Here is a 24427-nt window from a genome sequence, read left to right on the forward strand (position 1 = left end):
TACTCATGCAAAGACCTCCAGTAGGGGGAAACTTCGATCCAGATGGGCTAAGGGATCGCATGCAGCCATACCTCCAGGTAGGAGGTGGGGTGATGTGGATTGATCATCCCAAGGAGGAGGGGCAGGATCCTTGAGGTACCCAACCTCTTGGATGAGACCTTGCTACGGGAGCCCCGATGTGGAGTAGCAGGAATTGACTAATTGGGTAGAGATAGATGCGGATGGAGCGGCAGAGAGAGCAACAGTGTAGGGAATCCTAGGACAACGCATAGCTAGCAGGCTGCAACAATGCGAGAGGCACAAGTGTTTTGCACAGTGCTAGGTGGCACAGAGAAGTGTGCAATGGTGTGAGATGCATGTAGATGTTGCAGTAGCATAGATTTTAGAGAGGGAACACTTGTCAGCAGCAGGTAGAGCTTCAGCATCAGAGTATGTTCCTAGCCCAACAGAGTGGTCAGTTGGGAGTTTTTTTTGTTCCGAGTGTTGTTGGAGCAAGCGTACCGCGCAAATGTGTTGCATGCATAACATTACAGTTGCAGGATAGGGGTTGCAGATAATCCATATCTTGTTGAGAGGGAGTGTTGAAAATGCAACAAGATGATGGAGCTTAGTGGAAAGAAGTCACCTTCACTAATTGGGCCCGCAGGCTATTTTTGGCGCAAAGTCTATTTTTAGACTATGTCTATTTTTAGACATATGGATCATGGTCTATGAGTTGCAGGATTTTGTTTATGGATGATTGGTCATGTTGGGAAAAATAGATGGACTTCTATTTTTGGTTCACAGCGGAGTGATCAGAGTCTATTTTTAGACTGCCAGGCTAAAAATAGAAACAGTCAAATATTATTAGCCCTTAGTAATATTTGGACTCTAAACATTATCTTATTCTCTTGGAGCACTTCAGTTCGAGCCACAGATGTGGCACATGTAGCTGACAAAAGGAATCACGTGGTTTCTTATGTGTTAGTTGAGTTATTGCATGGAGGACTTCAGTTAGAACTCATGCATGTGAGTTCTGTGGAGTTGATGGAGTTGTGTTCAGTTTGACTTGGTTAAACTAGTTGTATTTAGTCTAACTACAGAATACACTAGTGATGAGTTGCATGAATTAAATATTAATTAATTCACTAATTATTAGCTCATAAAGAAACTAAAGAATACATCAGTTAACTCAATGCATGGACAGTTCAACAGAGACAGGTGTTAGAGGTAAGTGAAAGGGTGAGTTGTGACTATCAGTTGTGCATGAGATTTGCACATGCATGGATTGAGTCATGCCAATGAGGATTGTGTAGTGTGGGCCAATACCAAGGCAATTGTAGCTTGTGCTCACGTGATTTTCACTTGGGATTGTGCAGTGGAGGCAAGCAAAGCAGCGGAGAAGATTTGAACCTGTGACTTGTTCGGATCTGAGCTAGTTTTGTGTGTAACAGGTAGAGATAGTACTGAATACTTGTGAGGAGTATTGTACTATGTATTGTTACATGTTCTTAATCATTATAATATACATATAGTGTGGGGTTTTCAGCTGTAAGCTTTCCCCGGGTTACATACTGTGTTAATGTGTGCATGCGATTGATGTTTCATTGTTTTTAATGCTACTAAATTGATGATCAACATAGAGAAGGTTATGTATTATGCATGTATTCCGCAATAGTGTATAATAGGGATAATCTCTGTGAATAAGTGTTTATTATTCAAAATTTCTACAAGATTCTGAGCATCAGCTATTGGATGCTTAGAAATATATTTTTCTATGAATTCCTTAAGCTCATCGTCTTCTAGCACTGCCTCCATCATGTCCTTCCAGGAAATATAGTTTGAACTACCCTCGAGGGAATATTTGAGTCTCAATCTGTAGAATGACATCCTGCTGGCTCTGAAGTATGATACTACAAAATTGATTTCTCCTGCAAAAGACAAACTTGTATTATCCTCCTCTATAGTGATTTCAGCTCTGATACCATGTAGAAATTCCTTGTAGATTCAAACTACAAATTGTAATATGCTAAAATAATTGACTTGAATCAACTCTACTAATCAACAGAAACAATAATGAATCAATGAAATCACAAAGCATACAAGAGAAATAATTTAATCACACATAATGCAATGATTTTGTCGAGAAAGCCATAGCTAAAAACCCCTGCTATCTATATATTGCAATAGCCAAATAATCTGGATGAATACAATATGCTCTGATCAATTGTGAGCTCAACCTACACAATTATTTTCTATCCTCTTCCTAACTAACTACCTTTGGCCAATACTTAGCCAAATTTCCAAGCCTCCAAGCCTCCAAGCTCCTTATTCCTTTCATTATTCCTCGAGGAATTAGCCTCTATTCAATTAGGAAATTCCTCAATTATTAATTGTGCAATCCTCACATGCCTTTTTTTATTGCTTGCATCGTCAGTTTAATTTAGATGATTTTACAACTTATATTACATTGTCCATGAACTCCAATCTCAACTGGGTCTTTCTCTGATCTCACATTCATGAGTTAATTATGAGTGAATCTTCAGTTTAATGGTTTATCACAACAGGTACCACAATACTGCACTTCAGGTAGCACCCCACTGTTCGACAGGAAGCACCCCACTACTGCAGGTTGCACCTCACTACTGCAGGAAGCACCCCACTACTGCAGGCTTCACACCACTACTAGACCTCCCACTAATTCCTCTGTCAATTGGAACCAGTTTAATTGACTTTAACTAAGTTAGACTGAATTAAATAATTACAACTCAAAATAAACTCAATAATAGCTAGCTAGAATAGCTAATTTATTTACCTCTTGAATTATGCTCCTCCCACCCTAGATATTTGAATTAGGCTCTTCCTCTCACTCACTAATGTATGAATCTGGATTTCTCTAGCTGTCTGGAATTCATGCTCTTGCTTACCGACATTCTCTAGTTTTTTGTCTTTCTAGTTGTATGCCTGGTGAGCTCTAATTTTGACTAATGTCTTTTGATAATTGGATATAGGTTGGATGCCTAAACGTGAAGGATAACGGATTGAGGAGTCTAATTCATTCCTCCTATGGGACTTGGCTTAAAGAGGGAAGGGAAAATATGCCTGACAAAGAGGTGAAGGCCAATACCCATAAATTGTTAGCGAGGAACTCCCAACAATCCCTCTCTCAAGGTCCTAATAAAAAAGATCCTTAAAATAAAGGTACTTATCATCGCTTTCACCCTATACTTCACCCTTATTAGCATGGTACAAGTTCTGTCCAGTTGAGGTATGAAAAAATATTTAGGGTCGGGGATAACCTAACTTTATCCCCTTATGTTTATGGTGCAGGTTCTTCCAAGTGCACAACCAGTAGCTTCAGAAGCATATCAATATCAATATGTAGCCCATGAATAGCTTCAGCACCCTCTCTAGTGCTAGTAATAGAATCAGTCCAATCCTCAGGTCTTTATGGTGAATAATTCATTCTAATGTCTCCTCCTTCCTTTCTTTTTCTTTCACGTTAGAAGGAAATTCCAGTGATGGGGAAGCTCTATAGTATGTCCTGAACAAGTTTCAAAGTGTCATGTAACTGTACATCTCCCGAAGTTATTTCAATTCATCCTCCAACTTTCTAGTTCGCTTTCTAGGTTGCTCTAGCATTCAATTACAATGAATAAAGATAATAACCATAAAAAAATTGCTCAACAATTACCCAACATATATTGCCTCACCCAATAGAGATTGCCTCACTTGAGAAAAACTCCATTAGATGAGTAATGGCATCTTCCCAACAGATATTCCCTCGCTTGATCAGAGCTCCATTAGACAAGTAATGACATCTTCGCACAAGCAAGGTAAGACATTTTCCATGGTTTAGGTACTTATCTTCAATATCCTATGGTTTAGGTACTTATCGTTAATATGCTCAAGCAACTAGTGTTGGGATATTCGTGCTACCAGATAGGAGATAAATTAAACGGCAGAATGACATGCTCCCCTCCTCGACAATAGCTTAATAGCTAGAACATGCATAGAGTCATGTGGCTATTATGTTCCCAGAGATGTATACAAACCACAACATTTAATGCCAAGGAACTAATGTCGACATTATTTTTGAGTTTGAAAAATATGGAATCAATTAAATCCTTTAAACAAAGAAATTATATAAGTAGTATAAAGAATATATCCTCTCTACATACTCTCTACCTTGGGAAGAGGCCAAATAAGATGATAAAAAATCTTATTGGTTTGGAGAAGCATCGCATCTATGTGATAGGTTGAGCAATCATATGAAATGAAATAAGGACTAAAAACTTCTGTTAATTTGAAAACGAATTAATGTCAAGAACTAAAATCGATTACTAATAATCCCATGCCTCAGGCGGCGGGGACTAACAAGGCATATATTATACAAGGGATATATTGTGATTAATAAATTCGTTAATGTAATGTATGGTAGTTGTATGTTTTCACAACCTTTTTTTTTAGAATTATAAATATATTATGCCCCTCACCTTGTTGAATGTGTGGCATCAAGCCGAAGGTGAAGACGTTTATCATGTTAATGTATATATACTAGCAAAACCACATTAATAAATGTGGTTGATATATGTTGATAGGCATATATCAATCATATGCACAACCACATTATTAAATGTGGTTGATATACGCCTATAGGCAACAATGGATATGGATTTAATATTAATATTATTATTGGTATCAATAAATATATAAATATTGACATTATTAACCACGTTATTGATATTACTACTATAAACCCTTAGGATTAATATTATTATTATAAACCCTTGGGATTAACATCTATTATTATTAAATATTGATATTATTATTATAAACCCTAGGGATTAATATTATAAATTTAAGTGATTATTAATATTATAAACCCAAGGGGGTAAAAATCCAAGGAATTTATATTATGACCCCAGTGAATTATAAACCTAAGGGATTTATATTAAACCTTAGGATTAATATTATAAACCCTATCAATAATATTATACCCTAGGAATATGAACCCTTAGATTAATAAACCCAATGGATTTATATTATAAACCTAAGGCACTAATAAACCCAACAGATTACTACTAAAAACCAAAGGGAATAATATTAAACCCAAGGGATTATTATTGTAAAGTTGAGGCATATAAACCCTAAGATAAATATTATAAATTCTAAAACAAACATGGTTAACTATGGTTGGTTTTCATATTGAGACAATCTTTATCACAATGCGATGTTGGACCATGGTTGACCATGATTGACCATGATTGATTTTCATATGGAGAGAATCTTTCTCACAGTGCGGCGATGGACCATACCACAACTGACTATCATTAACCATGGTTGACCATGATCAACCATGGATGATCATGGTTGAACATGGTTGATTTTCATATTGAGACAATCTTTGTCACAATGTGACGCTAGACCATAGTTAACCATCGTTGATTTTCATATTGACCATGATTGAATATGGTTGACCATGATTGATTTTTATATTGAGACAAACTTTGTCACATTGTGACATTGGAACATGGTTGACCATGGTTGATTTTCATATTGAGACAATCTTTATCTCAATGTGATGTTGGACCATGGTTGACCATAATTGACTTTCATATTGAGACAATCTTTCTCACAATGCAGCGTTGCACAATGCTTGACCATGGTTGATTTTCATATTGAGACAACCTTTGTCACAGTGTGACATTGGAGCATGGTCGACCATGAATGACCATGGTTGATGATGGTTAATAATGGTTAACCTTGGTTGATTGATATTGATACAATATTTGTTACAATGTGACGTTGGACCATGGTTGTCCATGGTCAAGCATGATTATAAACCCAAGGGCTTTATATTAAACCCTAGGAATAATATTTTAAACTCAATATTATACCCTAGGAATATGAACCCTTAGATTAATAAACCGAAGGGATAGATATTATAAATCCAAGGGAATAATAAACCCAAGCCTGATTAATACTAAAACCCTAAGAGATTATAAACACAAGAGTATAATATTAAACTTAAAGAATTGATATTACAAACCCAAGGTATATAAACCCTAAGATAAATATTATAAACCCTTAATTAAACATCGTTGACCATGATTGATTTTCATATTGAGACAATCCTTGTCAAAATGCGACATTGGACCATGGTTGACCATAATTTATTTTGATATTGATACAATCTTTGTCACAATGTGACATTGGACCATGGTTGATCATGGTTGATTTTCATATTGAGACAATCTTCATCATAAGGTGATGTTGGACGATGGTTGGCCATGATTGACCATGGTTGACAAAGATTGATTTTCATATCGAGGAAATCCTATGATAAACACTACAATGAATATTGTAAACTAAGGAAAACCAACAATGGATAGGAACATAGCAGGAGGATGACGATTCAGAGCTTGAGCAGAGAGAGCTAGGGTTTGCAGAAGAAGTTAAGCATTGGGTACCATGGAGAGGCGTGAGAGGGGGAGTTCCACTCCCTCCAATAGTCACGTTGTTTCCAATCGATTCAAGAAACCTCTGGAGGTTGAAACAGGAATTTTAGGAGGAGGGAAATAGAACAACAAAGGTTCACAGGGGCAGGAAAATATGCAGGAAGAAACCAGAAGAGAAACACGAACAGAAGGAGAAAATCAGAATGTGGACAAAAATCGAACTGGACCGTGTAAGCCTAGGGCGACCATCACACCCAGAGTGGTGTTAAGTGATCCAGCGCTACAGGCGCATAGGGAACATATGGCGACTTACACAGTAATTTGTAAATTCATGGGCTTATGGCCAACAAAGAAGGCTTTACATGCATGGATAAAGTATCATTGGAAACCTAAGGGGGATATAGATCTGCACCTAGGATCAAAGGGTTTCTTCATTGTATTCTTTACTAACATTGAGGATAAAGACAGGGTGTTTGAAGGAGGGTCCCACTTCTATGCTACGGCAGGCCTCTATATGCGGCCTTGGGTTATGAATTTTGTCCTAGAGCGTGAGGCATCCACTTCGGTCCCAATTTGGGTAAGGCTCTATTCCTTACCATTGGATTATTGGCAGCCAGAATCATTAAAAGCAATAGGAAATAAACTAGGACATTTTGTAAAAATATCGGAGGCCACTAGGCAAGGAAAGTGTTATCGAGAAAACTAATGTCCATTCAGAGCTGCTAGTCCCACTAAGACAGGTAACTATCTTAGAAACAAACAAACTAAAGTTACTTGTGTTTTCCTTTATGAGAGATAGATGAGAGAGAAGCAGAGAGTACCAACCTCAGTCTTTCGCTAGTCTCCTTGCTTGTTTCCTCTCTCCTTTGATAGAGCTTTCGCCACTCCTTTCTCACTTGTCCCGCTTCAAAGAACACATGTAGAGTAAAAGTAGCAAAATACCATCAAAGCATAGAGATCTATAACCATAAACAATGTAGGATCAGATGTACATTAACCATATAAATGCATATACAAATACAAGATTCAGAGATATACAAGCATATGGAGGAAAACTCAAATAGCTTTATTGATAGAAGTAGTATAAGAGAGGATTACAACCAAGCTGTCTGATCCAGCATCATCCTCCCGGCATGAAAGCCCTCTTCACCTCATACAAAGCAAGATCACCCAACAATACAATGTCTTCAAAGAGAAACCAACAGCACTTCCTTACAAATTACAAAATTCCAGCCTCTGGATCTCTAGGATGAGCGATCCATATATAGATGTTTGCAGGAGAGTGAGTCAGCTTTTGGGATTTGGATTAGTGTCATTTCACTGATAGTTCTTGGTTCCACTTGGAAATTTCATGATCTCTTACTCATCCCTGGGTGAATTCAGAGAGGCAAGTGCCATATGAGCAGTTTCTAGAAGATTCTTTGAGTTTCCACCTAGCAAACTGCTTCTGCCACTTGTCTGCTCTCGCTCATCGCACCCTACAGAAGGGATTTTGAGTATGCATCACACCCCCCATGTGTAATAGGTGAGATGCATCGCACCCTTAGCATGGAGCAATCTGTATGGTCTAGTTTTGACCAGTTCTAAGCAGTTTTTCAGGGAGAACTTTTGGGAAAGGAGGTAATCAGCTGACCTTGTTCCTTTAGGGTATGAAACAAGACTTTTAGGGGTTTAGAAGCCCTTTTTTTATGGACATATGTGATTGGGGTTGGAGTGCTCAAATATGTCTATAACAGTTGCCCCCTAAAGCATGAGGTCGTAAATCTTCTGATGTTGGGTGAAATGCTTTATAATGAGGATCCGAGGTTTTTCGAACTGGAAGGTGACCTGTAGTAAGATACAATACATTATCTTCATAATATTTTCATGATCTAGCCAAGGCAGGCATTCCCATGCTCAGCTTTATAACAATCATTTGTGTGGTAGACTGATGATTCTGGTAGAGCCATCATCCCTTAGCTTGGGTGATTATCTGTTCAGCTGTGATGTACATTTGATGTCTTTATTTTCCTGAATGGCAACCTGGATGGATGAAACTAGATTCGAGGTATTCAAACTCGTTCAATCTTCTCTCGAAGTACAATTCGATCCATGTGAAAAGATGTTCTGGTGTCGAACATGGAAAGACATCACCTGATTACCAGCCAATGATGTAAGTTGTTAACAGGCGCGACAGGAATCATCGATAATGATAATGACCCTCAAGGTACTATAATACAATTAACGTGGTGTGAATACATGAGTTGATGTCGAAAACCACACAAAATCTTTAGATAGAAGGCCATTGATGTAAACATGTCTCTGGAAGTGAGAAACTTGCCATTGAGGCATGCAAGTTTCAAAGTACTGAAAGGGTTTTTCCTAAGTCGACTTCTTGGATAATGAGTTGATGTCGACAAGAAGTGACCTGTCGTAGGAGGGCCTTAATGAATCCCACATCTACAACACGGAATGGAGAAAATGATTTTGTGGAGGTGAAAACGATCTGATGATACAAGGTTCAGGGTGGCGGTCATGAAAAATGGAGAGTGAAGGTATTGTAGCGGATGAGGCGTTAGCTAGGTTGGTGAATTCTCTGAGCGACTTCTCTTGAACATATCAGTGACACTGAAATGGATTGGTAGCGTTAACCCCAAAATGGATGGTATGGCGGACCAATGGTGATATGACCGGTGAACGGAATAACCCAACCCGACTCAATCATGGTGATGGAGTGAAAGTGTCATGTTCAAGAGCGACCTGCTACCAATGAAGTTATTCGAGTTGTCTTCCCTTTTTCCCCAGTCATTGCTGACCAGTACCTCTTTTTTTTTGTCAAGCTTGAGGAGGATAACATATGCTTGTTCTATAATTTTCCCTTCAGGCAAACCTGTCACTATGTTTTAACGAGCCTAGTGACAATGAAACTCGCTCTTGTTTGCATGGACAACTTTGTCGCTATTGTTTTAACGAGTTTAATGACAAAGATAACTCAGTCCTTTTCAATTTTAGAGAGTCTAAAAAAAGATGTAAAGGCAACTCCAGTATTCCTTTTTCGTAATATAATCCCTTAAGTCCAAAAAAAGTATAAAATAATACAAAAGGGATGACTTTTCGATAGTTTTAACTAGCCGAGCAAGACGAGCGCTCGACCTTTTTGTGTAATGATCCCTCAAGTCCCAAAAGATTAAAATCTAGAGGAGGGATGGCACTTCCAATCACTTTGACGAGATAGAGAGGCCAATTGCTCAGCAATCTTTTCATATTTTACGAGTCAGATGAAAAGAGCTTAAAGGAGACTCGTTTTGTGAGGAACGAGTGATGTTTTCGGATAGCAGCTGGTTCCAAGTAAGGTTTGGAACTTTTCAATCACGGCAGTGTAAAGAAGGTGGCTAATAGAATCACTCATCGCAACTGTTCCTCAAAAGGGTAAACAGTCAAATGGAGGCGTATGATCAGCTAAAAAAAGAGTGGAGGTGATGGTAAGAACACGACCAAGGTTCAAAAGCTGATAGTCATGCGATCGCAATGGTTATTCATCGAAGGTGGGTTCATTTTTTAATGAGATTGAACTCTAGGGGAACATATCCTCATTGCTAGGTTTATTTGTTAACGAGCTTGAACTTCACGTAAAACTGCTCGTGGCTAGGTTTATTTTTTTTCAACGAGCTTGAACTTCGTGTAAAACTGCTCGTGCCAGTCGTATAATAAGGATGTCTCATTGATAGGTTCATTTTTTAGGGAGCTTGCCCCATTCGAAAATTTGCTCCAAAGCCTTTTGTTATGCAAGCTAGGAACGACCACCCTACGAGTTTAAAGGGTTGAGAGCCTACAAACTAAGAAAATAAATGGTCGCTTTTCACTTGCATGCAAAAATGTTTGCATGCCCCTAGGTATAACGAAATAGAGCTTCTAGGTTACCATACAGAAGTTCTTGCATTAGCAAGATTGTTCCATCTGCATAGTAGATAAAACGCTTCCTCAGCTTTGTCCATCGAAATGGACGAAGGTGATTCAAGTTCCAATCACCTAACCTTTGACGGGGGAATCCTTTTCTAGTCTGATCCATTTTCCTAAACGGACAGGATAGTCAGACTAGTCATATTCCTACGCGGAAACCTACCTTATAACTGGGGTTTTCCTGCCGAAGCAGACCAGGGTGCATGCCTCCTGGGTTTCAGTCACATTCACTGAATCACCCGCGCTCATCAAGTGGATGAACTGGATATTGATAAGACATTCCTTATGCAAAAAGACCAATTAGGGATGGCATTTGACTAGTAGCTGTGTTTGAACCGGGGAATGAAAGCCGGTCTACGAGCTGGACCACTCTGCCTTCCTGCGGGAAACACATCACTCCAAAGAGTGAGGAAACAATAGCTCCCATGCTATAAATATAGTCACGCCCAAGGAGTAGATTGTAATTTAGAGGCCCTTGGACTACCATCACATTTAGATGAATGGTTTTCCTTCTCAAAGTTATAGGCAAATTTGGAAGGATCCCTAACGGTCGACTGGTTCCTTTGTTGAAGCCTGTCAAATTTTGAATCTCAGGCAGAAGCGATGGCGAACCAAGTTCTTTCCAAGCAGTTGAGGAAAGGATACTCATAGAATCCCCTTCATCTATGATAGTATCAACCATGATCATTCTGTAAGCTTTTACTATGATTCGGAATGGTACATTAGATGGTAGGCAGGGTCTCCCTAGTAGATTCCAATCGAAGGAAATGACTAGATTGCTTGGAGGAGGGACCGAATAAATGGCCGGATAAATCTCTGACGAACTTCCTTCATGCGGTAAAGGAATGGGTAGATTTCCCCCATGTTCATCGGATTTTGTGTTAACGAAAAGAATTTGAACGGTGTCGTTCTCATCCTCTTTGGTGACTGTATCATCTAAAGGTGGACCTTCTGAAGACAAGACTGGGTCGACTGCCATCTCGACCTGTTGACTTTGATCCAGTGTGGAATCAGAGGGTCTATCTTCAATGATAGGTTCTTCGACTAACAACAATGGTGTGTCAGTCAGATTTTCAACTAGCGATGGACTTGGCAAGAGTTTCTTGTATCTGGGAGGAAGTCGTTGTGGTGAAGCAGGATGGTTATCCAAGACTCTTTTAGCTTCGTCTAGGAAAGGACAACGGTGGAGGGCATGATCGCCTTCGCACAGTCTACAAGGAAATTTAGATCTTCCTTTTTGTCCATTGACTTCATTTTCACTAGTTGATGGTGTCTCTCAACATTATCGTCAGAGGTTGAAGACACCGGATTGTGCAAGAGGGGAGACCAATCCCTCAAGATCCGTGGGATGCAGGGACAATCTCGATGATAGTGGTCTCCCTTGCAAATGACACATGGAGATTTAGGTTTGGATGGTGCAGTGTGTGGATTTTCACCAGACGATGCATGGTTTCCCCCTTTTGTTGTTGGCTTCTTCTTCTTCTTCTCCTTCCCTTTCTTCTTCTTCTTAGTTACTTGGTTTTTAGTGTTACTAGTTTCACCAAGTGAAGAGGGAGAAGGAGAGGGAGAAATAAAAGAAGTAGAATTTGGGGGAGGACTTCAGGATATCTGGTTGCTGATTTGATTGCTGAGGAATTGCAATGTTTTGAACGACAGAGGTCGAGAAAATCCATACTGGCAGGCCAATTGTGAGTCCTGGAAGGGACAATGTAGCCATGTGTAGAGCACCAACATCTCCCCAAGAGGAGAAGGGACTAGGATTTCCCCAAGGGGAAATCCTTGATTGGTAGACTCCATTTTCTCAACCTAAGACCAACGAGGGAACAGTGACGTTATTCTTATTAAAATAGATTTTATGACACTTTGACACAACTTGTTTTTTCAATTTTTAAGAGTTGAGAAAAAGCTAAAGATGACTCTAGTCACCTTTGATTTTTAATGAGCCTGAAGTGACAAGTGCTCAGATGGACCTTTTCTTTTAAGGAGTCTGAAAAGGAATGAAAGTGACTACTCTGGAAATCTAGACAGAGGGATTACCAAACCAATCGCAAAACTACAGAATACTTTTTATGGTATGGCAGTCAATCTTCCCGAATGATGTGTTTAGTGCATTGTGATCGATAGGGCGGCAGGCACGGCTTCCTAAGGATAAAGGATGTAGCCTATTGTGGTATCCCAATATATACTCGACGGTACATGGGAGCACAAGTCCGTACTGGTACTTTTCGTCTCAAAGAGGAGGAATCACCCAACCTACGATGAAAGCGATAGTTACTAGGCTTTACGACAACGGAATTCATCTCTAGCCTAGACTTCTAAATGTTGTGCGTTAGGTTCAAAAGTATTTTTATGTTCATTGAGGTTTATTTTATAGTTGATATTTCTTAAGAAGTTTGCCTTTAAGGTTCACTGCGTGATGTAGATATACAATTCCTAAACATGCAATCTAAGATGATAAACAGTCGTTTACTTTCTTTTAGCAATGAAAATCATAGCTACTAAGGAAAAAGAAATAAAATTCTTTCAACATAGAGCGAAGAGCACACACTAGATGCACTTTTCCTAAATCAATTTCAGCATGCAGTCTAAATTCAAATGCACATGCATGTATTGTTTTTTAGTTTCCTTAATGTGAGAATGACAAAAAGAAAACTAAGTATAGATCTGAATTATTTTCTTTCAAAGCGACAGTACTAACAATTTTCTCTTCAAAAAACAAAAGGAAGGCTAAGACGACACTTTGCGATTTCGAATTTAAAATTGCTTTCGACACTTGAAATACTTTTAATTCAAATCAAATACAATGGCAACAGTGTATTCAACTATCTAAAAGAGGAATTCTTTATGAAACTCTTTTTCTTGACTGAAAACGACACTTGCGACACTTTCAAATCAAAAGATGACAGTTCGATTAAGCTACTATTTGCAAAGGAGAACTGTAAATGATGAAAAATACATTAAAAAAACATTCACAATTCCTTATCAGTGGAGGCTAAAATAATGCAAAGGAAGTTGGTTTCAACAGTGATGTACTGATAGTTGACAACAAAACTATTGAATAAAGCTGAAGACAATGAAGAAAAAACCAAAATCTGGAGGCAGAAACAGTCTCACTCAATCATCGCACCTATAACACAGGGAAACAGGGATGCATCTCACCTGCAACACACGGGAGGTGTGATGCATCCAGATTGCCAAGAAGAGACAGTGCGATGGTCCAGGGACGAGACTAAGCTTGGTTTTCACTCACAGTTTGCAGCTAAGTTCAGGGATTTATGCTGAGCTAATGATTGCTAGTAAACACAAAGTATAGGGGCTGATCTAATGAGGTTATTTGAGCTACCACCAGGGCACTTAGGATGTTTGCAATTCAGATGTTCAGTTCATAAACCAACCCGGAGATTGACTGAAGTTGCGTTGATCTACTTTGCAGTTGCATAGCAAAAGCAGTTCAAAGGCTAGCTGGCTCAACTTCAGGCTTCATCTGTGGTTTATAAAGCAAACAACAATAACAAAACAAACAAACTATTCATTCCCCAGTGGAGTTTCCATTTTGTAATCAGGAAAACTAGTGTCCATTCAAAGTTGCTAGTCCCACTAAGATGGGTAGCTATCTTAGAAACAAACAAACTAAAGTTACTTGTGTTTTCCTTTATGAGAGATAGATGAGAGAGAAGCAGAGAGTACCAAACTCAGTCTTTCACTAGTCTCCTTGTGTGTTTTCTCTCTCCTTTGATAGAGCTTTCGCCACTCCTTTCTCACTTTTCCCGCTTCAAAGAACACCTATAGAGTCAAAGCAGCAAAATGCCATCAAAGCATAGAGATCTATAACCATAAACAATGTAGGATCAGATGTACATTAACCATATAAATGCATATACAAATACAAGATTCAGAGATATACAAGCATATGGAGGAAAACTCAAATAGCTTTATTGATAGAAGTAGTAGAAGAGAGGATTACAACCAAGCTGTCTAATCCAGCATCATCCTCCCAGCATGAAAGCCCTCTTCACCTCATACAAAGCAAGATCACCCAACAATACAATGTCTTCAAAGAGAAACCAACAACACTTCCTTACAAATTACAAAATTCCAGCCTCTGGATCTCTAGGATGAGGGATCCATATATAGATGTTTGCAGGAGAGTGAGTCAGCTTCTGGGATTTTGATTAGTGTCATTTCACTGATAGTTCTTGGTTCCACTTGGAAATTTCATGATCTCTTATGCATCCCTGGGTGAATTCAGAGAGGCAAGTGTCATATGAGCAGTTTCTAGAAGATTTTTTGAGTTTCCACCTAGCAAACTACTTCTGCCACTTGTCTACTCTCGCTCATCGCACCCTACAGAAGGGATTTTCAGTATGCATCACACCCCCCATGTGTAATAGGTGAGATGCATCACACCCTTAGCATGGAGTAGTCTGTATGGTCCAATTTTGACGAGTTCTGAGCAGTTTTTCAGGGAGAACTTCTGGGAAATGAGTAATCAGCTGACCTTGTTCCTTTAGGGTATGAAACAACACTTTTAGGGGTTTAGAAGCCCTTGGTTTATGGACATATGTGATTGGGGTTGCAGTGCCCAAATATGTTTATAACAGAAAGTATACCTCATTTTCCCGTATTTGCGTAGAGATGGATCTCTCTGGAGCTCTACCGGATGAAGTAATTCTGGAAGTTTTTGACGAAGAATGGGTACAAGCGGTGGACTATGAGCATGTTCCTTTCAGATGCCGCAAATTCCATGAACATGGGCATCTATTCAGGGATTGCCCCTTAAACAAAATGGAAAGTAGAACTAAAGCTACCTCAGGGAAAGAAACTAAAAGCTTTAACAAAGTGGGAAACAGAGGTAAAGGAGGGAGAAAGCACCAAAATAAAATCAACGAGGAAAAGCAGCCAAGTCAGAATAGGTACAAGGTACTGGAAGAAGAAGAGGAGCACGATAAAGTAAATCAGACTCTGGAGGATAGCCCTGTGGAGAAGGAAAAGGAAGAGAGTATGGAGGACACACAGGACAACAACCAACAAAAGGAGGATCTGCTGAACACTATGGAACTTGATAGGGACCAAGAGATGACCCTGAGTGAGGTGGGAACAAAGGATCATGAACTGCAGGAAATTCTTGATAGGGAACATCTAGATCTGGAAAAGTTCCTGGAGTAGGGAACCACCAAAGGAATGGATTTGCTACCGCAAGAGGAGTTCAATAGAGTGCAACAGTTGTTCCTATGGAGAACTCAGACAAAAGGTTTGGGAGTCAAAAGAAACCATGATAGTCATGACAACGAAGGGGTGAAAATAATGAAGGCAACATCGAGACTAGCACCTAGAAACCCAGGCTGGAAAAGAGGTAGGAAAAAACAAAACGAGCTACTGATAGAGTGTGGATCGATTCAGGTAAGATGAAAGACCTAACCAGTTACTCATTTTCAAATCTTTCTTAATGAAGCTCACAACATGGAATATTAGGGGTCTAGGGAGTAAAAGGAAACAAAGAAATCTTAACCATAGAATGAAAGAAGAAAAACCTGATATGATTTTCATCCAGGAAACAAAATGTTCAGTAGAAAAAATAAGAGAAATACACAGCAAATGGCTGACTAAATATGAATATCTAGAAGTTAAAGTAGACAAAACAGCAGGAGGAATTCTCACACTTTGGAACCCTTAGAAACTAGGAATCCTAGATGCGGAAGCATCTAGGAACTACTTATCAATGGTTATTCAACCTTTGGGGGACAAGGAAGTTTATTTAATCACAAATGTTTATGGTCCATAGAAGCCTGAAGACAAACTAAGGCTTCTTACTTCACTGGAGCATCTAAGAGACAGACATTCGGGCATCCCCTGGATTTTGGGAGGGGACTTTAATATGATCAGGTCCCTGTCAGAGAAAAAAGGTGGAACTAGATCACTAGGCAGAGACTCCATAGCATTTCAGAATTTTATAAACAATATGAGGCTAGTAGACACAGAGACAAGCAATGGAATCTTTCCCTGGAATAACAAAAGGGGAGGAGAGTCTTAGGTGGCCTCAAAACTAGACAGATTTATTATCTCGGAGGACCTCATCCTAACAGGCCTTGACTTGTCATGATGATACTCCCTTTTGGTGGCTCGGATCATTGGCCTGTTCAACTTGAAGCGTCCTTTATAGGAACTCCAAGAAACAGACCTTTCAGGTTTGAAAACATTTGTCTCACCCATCCGGACTTTATCAGCAATATTGAAAAATGGTGGACAAAGGATATGTAAGTTCAGGGCACTAAAATGTTCCTCCTGCATAGAAGATTGAAACATATTAAAATCAAGCTTAAAGATTGGAATAAGAATGAGTTTGGCAACATTTTTGAAGCCAAAAAAGTGGTTGAACGGAAGCTACATGACATTAACTAGATACTCATTACATATGGCTTCAGCAGTGGAAGAAAGGAACAAGCTAACCACCATCAACAGGAATGGGAAGAATTATGCAAACAAGAGGAAATATTCTGGAAACAGAAATCAAGGGTACAATTGTTAAAATAAGGAGAAAGGAACACAAGGTTTTTTCACAAATCTACCATGGATCATAGGTCTCACAACAGGATCTCAAAAATCAAAGATTCTCTAGGAAATCAACTCAATACCCACAAAGAAATAGAAGTTGTGTTGGTTCAACATTTCCAAGGCATAGCAAAGGAACCTCTCTTAGGCATATCACAATTCATCAAGGACTTTACAAAGCATATTCCTAAGCTTGTGACAAGAGAAGACAATTATAATCTTAATAGGTTTGTGAATGAAGAGGAGGTCGGCGAAGTTATCAAAGAAATGCAAAATGGGAAGGCACCAGGACCGGATGGTTTTAATGTTGACTTCTTTAAAGCATGTTGGGGGGTAATCAAGCAGGATATCCTCGATGAGGTGAAGGACTCCAGGAAAAATAGAACTGTTTTGAAGGCACTCAATACCTCTTTCATATCCTTAATTCCAAAACAGGATAATGCTATGACACCCGATAGATTTAGACCAATAGCATTATGCAATGTGGTGTACAAGATAATTTCCAAGATAATTGCCAACAGAATTAAACCCCTTCTTCCAACTCTGGTATCTGAGGAACAAACAGGGTATGTGGAAGGCAGACAAATTCTCAACAATATCATTCAATCACACGAGGTGGTTCACTCACTTATAAGCAATAGATAGGTGGGAATGATTATGCAACTTGACCTAGAAAAGGCTTATGATAAGCTAAGTTGGGCTTACATACGGAGAGTTCTTATAGCATATGGATTTGACCATAACTGGGTAAGATGGGTAATGGCCCTTGTAACTACTTCTAGTTTTTCAATCCTGTTAAATGGTTCACCATCCAAGCCCTTTAATCCTACGAGAGGTCTCAGACAAGGAGATCCCCTCTCACCCTTCCTCTTTATTCTCATGATGGAAGGGCTAGGCAAAACTATCAAATCTGCCAAAGCAGAAGGCAAAATCCAGGGTCTCAAACTCACCATGAACGGAGATGATTTGACCCATCAACAATTTTTGGATGATACTATGCTACAGGGTATACCTACGGTCAGGGAAGCTCTAGCCTACAAACAAATTCTGAAAGATTTTGCAATGGCTGTGGGCATAGAGGTAAGCCTTACCAAATCAAAGATTTTCTTCTTTAATACTGACATTGCTATTCAGAGAAATATATCCAGAATTCTAGGCTTCCAAAGGGATATGTTACCCTCCAAATATTTGGGAGTACCGCTAACAAACAAACCTCTGAGCAAGATGGTTTGGGAGCCTGTGATTAATAAGCTACAGGACAAAATACGGAAATGGAAAAGTAGGTCTTTGAACTTAGCAGGACGACTAGTGCTCACAAAAGCTGTCCTACAAACTGTCCCCATCTTTATGTTTTCAGCCCTTCCAGCTCCTAAAGGAGTCATGCAACTATTCAGAAATATCCAAAGAGATTTTCTTTGGGGAAAAGGGGAAGAGAAAAATAAATGGGCATTGGTAGCCTGGGAAAAAATTTGTAAACCTAAGACACATGGAGATTTGGGACTGGATGATCCTGAAATGCTTAACAAAGTTTTGGGGGAAAAACTATGGTGCAGGTGGCTACAATATTCAGCTTCCCCTTGGGCCCAAATTTGGAAACAAAAATACGCAAACAATTGGAAAGAAAGGGATCACATTAGAATGTTTGGGATCATCAAAGGCTCCCACATTTGGAATAAAGCTTGGGAGAATAGAGCCATTGTTCAGAAACACAGCTTCTGGGAAATTAGAGATGGAAACCTTGCTTGGTTTTGGGAGGATATGTGGCAACAGGAACCTAAATTGTTAAGAGAAGAATTTGCAAATCTCAAGAATGATACTGACAACAAAAGGTTGCTCAGAGTAAATGACTTCTGGGATCAGGAAAAAAGCGAAGGAAAATGGAGGATATGGAAGAACCTGGGATACAGTGATGACTCACCCTTGAAGGCACAGGCAGAAGCTCTAACAACCATCCTGGAACAGAGGAAGATTCTGGTATCAGTAGATTCAGACCAACTGAGATGGCGCAATAACAATGAAGGAACCTTTAACCTCAAAGAGGCCAAGTGCATAGCCCTTGGTCTTGACTTTACAAACCCTGATTGGGTTTGGAAGGACCTATGGCAGAACCAAAGCTGGATGAAGATCAAACTATTCATGTGGTTAGTACAGCATAAAAAAATTCTAACCTGGGAAAACCTTAGGAAAAGAGGGGTAGTTGGTCCATCTAAATGCCAGCTATGTGAATTACAAGAAGAAACTATGGAGCACCTTCTCAACCTTTGCCCATTCACATCCACATTGTGGAATTGGATTGCTTCAATATTCATACAAACAGACAGGGACATGGGTAGCATTACCAGCACCTTAAAGAGGTGGAGGAAAAATTTCTCTGATAATGAAACAGTCAACAAAGTTTGGGCTTTAGCTCCAATCTTTCTTAGTTGGGATGTTTGTAAAGAACGCAACAACAAAATATTCAAAAACAAGAAGAGTTCCTCCCAGAGCATCATGGCACAGATTTTAATATAGCGCAAGGAGATGGTTGGAACCCTCATTAAAAACCCCCCTGAGAACCAACCTAAAGATACTGATGTGCAGATACTAATACAGTTGGGTCTGCAAGGGCTTATCCCAAAGGGAAAAAACAAAAGTGTAAATCACATAATGGCTGATAAGGATTTTTGGCAACCTCCCCCTCAAGGTTTTATGAAATGCAATATAGATGGGGCCTCAAAAGGAAACCTGGGCATGGCTGGTTATGGAGGAGTGATAAGGGATGAAAAGGGTTGTATAGAAATCATCTTTCATACATTAATTTGGGGAAACCCACAAACAATATGGCAGAGCTCATGGCCCTTGAGAAATGCTTAGAAATCCTGAGGAACTCAAATCTTCGTAACATTATAATTGAAGCTGATTCCGAATTGATTATCAATTCAGTCAAGAAAATTTGTTATGGCTCAGCTCTGGAAAAAGTTTCGAGACATTGGAGGCTTCTACAAGTCTATCAAAGGATTCAAGCCCACCTGCATAATATGAGAACCCTGAGTTTCACTCATGTGCGCCGAACAACGAACAAATTAGCGAACATCTTAGCTAATGAAGGAGTACTCTATGCTAAAAGCATAAACAAATATAAATGGATAGAGATTCCCCAGGGGAGATTGAGGGAAGAGTGTCTTAGACAGGCGAACGTGGATCGGGAGCTCTATCAGAGCAGGGGATACTAGCAGGTTGTAGACTTCTGGAAACAGTTGATTTTTAGTCCACATGAAGCAGCAGTTCAGGGATATATACGTAAAGAAGGGCCAACCCTTAGGCCGGAATATGGGCCCAGAAATCTAAAAACCTAAGGTTCTTGGGCAGGTTTCAATTGACAACACAAATATTTATATGAATTTGAATTATACTACAGATCGACCTTTCACTGGCTTTGCAGGGAGCTTGGTTAAAGTGCGAGCAAATAGGAGAAATAGCAGCAATCTTATCAATTCCGCGTGGCAAATAGCAAGATGGTTACCAAGCCAAACGGACCCGAAATCAACTTTAACAGTAGCTTTATTAGGCTTTGGGTCCATATGCAGGGTTAAACATTGAGCATGTCACTCGGACGGACATGAATCGCTGGCATCTGGTGGATTTCAGGCAGACTACATGCGCAAGGGTTATCAGCCAAAACGAACCCAAATTTTTTATAGAGCGGTCTCTAAAGGCTTACTGGGTCTAATTCAAGAGTTAAAGGGTATGCTTGTTACGGTTATGATATTGTTCTCGATCGTTAGATTTCTGACAATAGATCGAACGGTCTGGGCATTCAAGTATCCTTTTAGTTCTGACATCATGGTTTTGTGGGCCTAGGGCTCGGATAGTGGGACGTAGGCTCGGTTTCCTAGGCTTTACGTGGCCCACTTCTCATTTGTAAATTTTGTAATATGGTTTTTTTATTATTATTTTGAATAGAAGGTCTAACGCTTACTTCAACAAGAAAAAGAAAAAAAAGAATATTGTAAACCAAGGTATATAAACCCTATGATAAATATTATAAATTCTAAAATAAACATGGTTGACCATGGTTTATTATAGTTGATTTACATATTGAGACAATCTTTTTCACAATATGATGTTGGACCCTCGTTGACCATGATTGATTTTCATATTGAGACAATTTTTGTCACAATGTGACGTAGGACCATGGTTAACCATGGTTGACCATGTTTAACCATGGTTGCCTATAGTTGACCATGGTTTGATTTTCATATTGAGACAATTTGTGTCACAATGTGACGTTGGACCATGGTTGACCACGATTGACCATGGATAACGATGGTTGTTGATAGTAGGAAGTGGAATAAAAGCATGTGTGCATGTTAAATGGAGGGTCAACATATAAAATGGTGTTTATGCTTTAATGTTTTATATAAATATTTTAAACCCTTATATGAAGATTCGTTTGTTCGAGCTGAGGACATTTGCAATTGACATTCTCAAATCCTCTTGCTTCTCGCCCCATATATCTATAAGACTTTCTTTGAAGCGAATTTCCATTGCCAAATTGCTCGAATTAATGTGATTGCCTATAACCCAAGTGAATTTGTAGGATATATGATTTGGAAGCTAAGAGATTTTAAAATGCATCTGTATTCTTTGTGTTCTACAAATCTGAGGGGACTGTTAAGCTTATTACCAATGTCATATCACAGTGTAAAGAAACCAATTTCAATTGTTGTATACTCTTCAGGGATAATACACAGAGACTTCTTGTCAGATCTTTTTGTTTGCAATCTATCATTCATTTACCCACCATTTTGTTACTTTCTTTTTCTAGTTTATAAAGAATGGGGCGATAAACATTTATTTAGATATTTACTTGCTCAATCTGTAGTAATTTTGGATTTTTTTTTGTGTACATGAGTAGAGAGTTTTTATATGCATGGACATAAATTTTTAGATATGGCGCTTGTACATATGCGTTGCATATGTTTTATGATAATTCTAGCTATACAATCTTTTTCCCTCGTTGAATGCTTAATGTAAGTCGCTTACATTAAAAATCTCTATTTCCCATTATCGAATGCATGAATGTTTATGTCAAAAGCGATATATGGAAATAATACGATCAAAGGTTTATGCATTGAATAAGTATGAAACATTAAGGAGTGGTATTCATATGTGGACTACCAATGAAAACACGTAATTTTTTTTGGAGTGAATGGTGTTGGGAACAAAGAAGTGTTGGAAAGGCCAAGGTATTGATATACAGTATTTTTATATCAATCACAAAGTGTGATAAAAGGGTGTCAACACCGAGGACACCAGAGGTGGGCATGGTTTTAATTTTCATGACATAACTCTTGAATATGGCCAAGCATAATGGTCAGTGGGACCATATACATATACATGCATACATATATTATTATTTTTATTAAGTTCAAGGGTATAAGATAGAAATTATTATACTTTTGAGGGTTGGAAGAGCGCGAAGGATGATGAAGGAGGGACATAAATATTTTAAGTATTTAAATAAATATTCTTCTAATGTTTATAATGTTGACCACGGTAAGGGGCATGGTGGACCCCAGTGGGACATATATATATATATATATAAAGTATGGTGTGAAGCAAATGCGCGGTGGTGGGCATGGAGGGGTTTGTGGGTCCACTTAATATATTTTGAATTTTTTTAGGTATTTAATACATAGAAGCACACTCATGGGGTATGGTCGGAATCACGAGCTCATTCATGGTCGGGTTTCGTATTCATGTTTTATCATTTATCATTGTATATATATAATATATATTTGGGCCTATAGTCCAGAGGGTGTTAGTATGTTGACTATTTGAGAGAAAGGAAGGTTAATAAAATGAGTTTTACCTCCAATGAGGAATTGGAGGAAATATAATTTGAGCAAGGATTTATTAGTCGAGATTGAATCAATTCATATGCATATGTATTGTTAGAAATCAGTCTAGAAAAAGGGAAACTATAAGCCTGTCTAGGACCAAGCATATTTGAATTTCAAATATGGAAGAAATGGGGAAAAAGAGGAAAAAATTCTGCGGGACATCATTTCTAGCCCATAAATCATATTTTGACATATGACTAGTTAAAAGAAAGGATTTTTCCAGCAGGCTGCGACTATCTACCCAAAATATAAATATGAGGCCAGTAATCCTGAGAAAATCTAAGAGAAAGCTATAGGTATGCTAAATGGGAAAAAAGGGGCCTAGCAGGTTGTAGCATTCTTGAGGGCATAATTTACAACCTAGAGGCCAGAATGACACAAAAAAACAGTCGATAGAGACCTATTGACAAGGACAATATTTTGGAAAACCCAGAATTTGAAATTAGATGAGATTTGTGAGGAAAAATCTCACATGAAGTTACAAAAATTGGAAAAGGGGCAGTTCGCCTAAGACTTCTGAAGGGCATATCTTTCAACTCGGGAATCAAAAATTGGAAAGTAAATAGTCAATGGAAAGTTATTGACTAGCTAAAAAAGATGGTGAACGTAGAAATGGAATCTAAGTAGTTGAAATGGGTACAATTGTGAGGGAAGCAATTTTAAAAGTGCAGGTGGCCAGTAAAATTTAAACAGAACAACGATTGAACAGGGGAATTTTTCTAAACCTTCCCCTTGTTATTTGACCTATAAAATTGAATATGATTTATAAAATTTATGTATAGTGTATGAATATATGTGCATGTTGTATGAGCATATGTTTGATGATTGTATGATGTTTGACAGTAGTAAGTTATAGTATCAATGCAATATATGTTTAGAAGCTAATCATGGTTGTTGTGTTGTTGATCATGTAGTTGTGGGGACAATAACCATACGGAGCACAGACCTTGTAGGTTTGCACTCTTAACTCTTGTAAAGGCCTTGGCAAAATGGATTGCCCAAGGAACACTTGACCAGAGAAGGGATACCTGAGCCTGGAAGGGAAAGTGCAACTAGATGGCATGATTAATGCGTTTGAATAGGAAGTGAATGGTTCAAGGGCTTGAAGGGGAGGCCTTGGAAAAGTAACAACTAAGAGAATTTTGGGCTTGGTCCCCTAGCTAGTGAAGAATACTAAATATGTATTCGATAATGGACGAGTAGATTTCCATGAAGCTAACAACATAACAACGCATATATATAAGTGTTAACTACTACCTCTTATGTTTGAATAATGTGCTCTAACTAGGAAATTAGATTCTTATGGATATAATATTTCTTGTATAAACATGAGTATAACATGGTTTATTTACTGAATAATTTGGGTACATGCTAAAGAACTAAGACCTTGGGGTATCCTAAGGTAGTGAATATTCAGTGATTGATTAGTTAGTGAGTTATGAAATTGAACTCTGAACTGAAGAAAGTGGGATTATTCAGCTAATCACACTTGATTGGATGCATCTAGTTTTTATGTGAACTCCAAAGCAGCTCCAAGAGCCTAGGTGGCTCTGGTTTATGGCTCGAATAGTCGTGGTTTCAACATTCCAATGACTCTTACAAGATAAGTATTGA

The sequence above is a fragment of the Pinus tabuliformis genome, chromosome 2_2 (assembly GCF_031772625.1).
Source record: "Pinus tabuliformis cultivar Carrire ecotype Pingquan chromosome 2_2, CPIR1, whole genome shotgun sequence".
In the NCBI taxonomy this organism is placed as follows: Eukaryota; Viridiplantae; Streptophyta; class Pinopsida; order Pinales; family Pinaceae; genus Pinus; species Pinus tabuliformis.